Consider the following 3,829-nt stretch of genomic DNA (forward strand, 5'->3'; position numbering starts at 1 on the left):
GCGTGATGGTGGGTGCCTATAGTCTCAGCTATTCGGGACGTTGAGGCAGAATAATTGCTTATAATAATTGCAGGAGGCGGAGGTTGCAGTGAGCTGAGATAGATTGCACCATTGCACTCTAGCCTGGCAACAGAGTGAGACTCTGTCTCAAAAACAAACAAACAAACAAACAGACAAACAAACAAAAGATCTGAAGGGTTAGTTGGCTAGGCTAGTGCAGAGAATGTTCCAGGCCCAGGAAGAACTTGAGGTAGGAGAGAGCATGGAGTATTAATGGGTGTGAAGGAGGTTACCATGGCAAAAACACAGAGGGCAGACCCAGATGGCACAGGACTCAGGGGCCATCATTGGGAGTTTGTGCATTTCCCCGAGGGTCACAGGAAGCCTTTCAAGGGATGTGGCCTGATCAAATCTGCATCTCGAGTAGTCCATTCCGATGGGCTGGTGGGGTCATGTGTGGGTGGTAGGATTGGGAAGACCAGGTTAGAGGGTTGCAGGAGTCCAGGCCTGAGCTGATGGTGATCTGGGCTTGGGGGACAGTAGTGGCTGGAGATGACAAGTCTTTACGTGGTAGGACCCACAAGCTCGCTGATAGGCTGGATGTGGAGAGTGAGGCGGGGAGAAAGCCTGGGATGACTTGAGTTTCATGTCTTAAGCCACTGGGTGGAAGAGGGTGGTGCTTTTATGATATGGGCAACAATGGAGGCAAGGCAAGTTAGGGAGGAGGAAGGCCAGTTTCGGTCATTTGAGATTACTGCATACTCTTTATTGTCTCAGAAGATCCAGTGTAATCAGCCTGTTACCTTTCCAGCTGGAACGTCACACCACAGGCCCTGTATCCTATGTGTTTTGTTCACATCATCCCTCTTTTAGCTCTCGGAATGTCTCTGCATCCTCCTGTTGTAAGATTTTTCATTTGCTGTTTACTCCTCTGGAGGGTTGATCAATTCTACTGATTCTGACGTGGAAAATTCTTAGCATAAGCCTCACCCTGAAAGATTCCTCCCTGAGCCCCAGTCTAGATGAAATCCCCTTCTCTAAGCATATGTTCTCGTGGCACCATGTCTCTCCTCCATGGTGCTTCCTGTAGATGGTGTAACACTTGATTTGTCTGTGACTCTCTCCCCCTGGGCTCTGTGTTCTCTGAGGATAGGGTCTGTGTCTTATTCACCATTGAATCCCTAGTGCCTGACACATGCAAAGGTGGTTGCTGTTGTTGTTGTTGTTGTGGTTGTTTTTAAATTGAGATATAATTCACACACCATACAATTCACTCTTTTAAAGAATACAATTTAGGCCGGGAGCAGTGGCTCACACCTGTAATCCTAGCACTTTGGGAGGCCAAGGTGGGTGGAGCACTTGGGTCCAGGAGTTCAAAATCAGCCTGGGCAACATAGCAAAACCCCATCTCTACTAAAAATACAAAAATTATCCAGGCCTGGTAGCACATGCCTCTAGTCCCAGGTACTCGGGAGGCTGAGGCAGGAGGATTGCTTGAGCCTCGGAGGCAGAGGTTGCAGTGAGCTGAGATCTTGCCACTGCACTCCAGCCTGGGTGACAGAGCGAGACCTTGTCTCCAAAAAAAATAAAATATAATAAAATATACAATTCAGCGTGTTGTGTATTCGCAAAGTTTTACAATGATCACCATTATCTAATTGTACAACATTTTCATCACCCCAAGAAGAAACCCCATACCATTAGCAGTCATTCCGCATTTCCCATTATCTCCCCTCTCCAGTCTCTGGCAACCACTAATCTACTTTCTGTCTCTATGGATTTGCCTTTTCTGGGCATTTCATATAAATGCAGTCATACAATATGTGGTCTTTTGTGTCTGGTTTCTTTCACTTAGCATAACGTTATCAAGGTTCATCCATGTTGTAGCATGTATCAGTACTTCCTTTTTATGGCCAAATAATATGACATTGTATGGGTATACCACATTTTGTTTCTCCATTCATCAGTTGATGGACTACTGGGATATTTGCACTTTTTAGCTCTAATGAATAATACAGCTATAAACACTTGTGTACACATTTTTGTGTTAACAGATATTCTCAATGCTCTTGGGTGAATGGAATTGCTGGGCTATAGTGGTAACTCTATGTTTAACTATTTGAGGACCTGCCAGACTGTTTTCCAAAATGGCTGTACCATTTTATGTACATTCCTCATGCAGATTTTTTTTTTTCTTTTTTGAGACGGAGTCTTGCTCTGTTGCTCAGGCTAGAGTACAGTGGCACGATCTTGGCTCACTGCAACCTCTGTCTCCTGGGTTCAAGCGATTCTCCTGCCCCAGCCTCCTGAGTAGCTGGGATTACAGGCACCTGCCACCACACCCGGCTAATTTTTTGTAGTTTTAGTAGAGATGGGGTTTCACCATGTTGACCAGGCTGGTCTCAAACTCCTGACCTCAGGTGATCCACCCGCCTTGGCCTCCCAGAGTGCTGGGATTACAGGCATGAGCCACTGCGCCTGGCCCAAAGATTTATAATAACTATTTGTTAGGCTAAATAATTCATTACATACTGAATTGAATTGGATACTTTTATTTTGAGCACTTAACAGACTGGAAGAATGAGGCTCATGAGATGGAGTGATTTGGACAAAATCGCACAAATAATCAGCTGCAGAGCCAGGATTTAGACCCACCCTGTCTCAGTGTTCTTGTTCACTAAGCTGTGAAGCAGCCGCTAGCCAGGAGCCCACATGACAGCAAATGTGATAATGCTGTTATACGTAACCTATGAGTAGTGTCAGGAGAACAGAGTTGAGGAAGGAATTTGTTTTGAGGGCAGGGGAGAAGGTTGATAAATCCTATTGATTCAGATTTGGAAATGTATCTTAGGTCTCTTTCCTCTTCTCTGTTTTTTATTATTTTATTGATTCATTTAAAGACAGTCTTGCTCTGTTGCCCCCGGTGGAGTGCATTGGCGTGATCTCAGCTCACTGCAACCTCCGCCCCCCAGGCTCAAGTGATTCTCCCACCTCAGCCTCCTGAGTAGCTGGGATGACAGGCATGCACCACCACTCCTGGCTATTTTGTTTGTTTGTTTTGTACTTTTTGTAGAGACAGGGTTTTGCCATGTTGCCCAGGCTGGCCTTGAACTCCTGGGCTCAAGAGATCTGCCCGCGTTGGCCTCCCAAAGTGTTGGGATTATAGACTTGAGTCACCATGCCCGACCTATTTTTTATTATTTTAAATGTGAATCATTTTTGTTTGCTTGTTTCTTCTTTTTCTTTGTTTTTTCTTTATTTCTTCTAAAAACAAAACAAAACAAAACAGGATTCATGTGCAGAATGTGCAGGTTTGTCACATATGTATACGTGTGCCATGGTGGTTTGCTGCACCTGTTGTCCCATCCTCTAAATTCCCTCCCCTCACCCCCCACCCCCCACTCCTCAACAGGCCCTGGTGTGTGAAGTGCCCCTCTCTGTGTCCATGTGTTTTCAATGTTCAACTCCCACTTATGAGTGAGAACATGCAGTTTTCTATTCCTGTGTTTTTGGTTTTCTGTTCCTGTGTTAGCTTGCTGAGGATGATGGCTTCCAGCTTCATCCATGTACCTGCAAAGAACATGATCTCATTCCTTTTTCCTTTTATTTATTTATTTATTTATTTTTTTTGAGACAGTTTCGCTCTTTTTGCCCAGGCTGGAGTGCAATGGCGCCATCTCTGCTCACCACAACCTCTGCCTCCCAGATTCAAGCGATTCTTCTGCTTCAGCCTCCTGAGTAGCTGGGATTACAGGCATGTACTGCCACGCCCGGATAATTTTGTATTTTTAGTAGAGACAGGGTTTCTCCATGTTGGTGAGGCTGGTCT

The sequence above is a fragment of the Mandrillus leucophaeus genome, unplaced genomic scaffold (assembly GCF_000951045.1).
Source record: "Mandrillus leucophaeus isolate KB7577 unplaced genomic scaffold, Mleu.le_1.0 Scaffold578, whole genome shotgun sequence".
NCBI lineage: Eukaryota > Metazoa > Chordata > Mammalia > Primates > Cercopithecidae > Mandrillus > Mandrillus leucophaeus.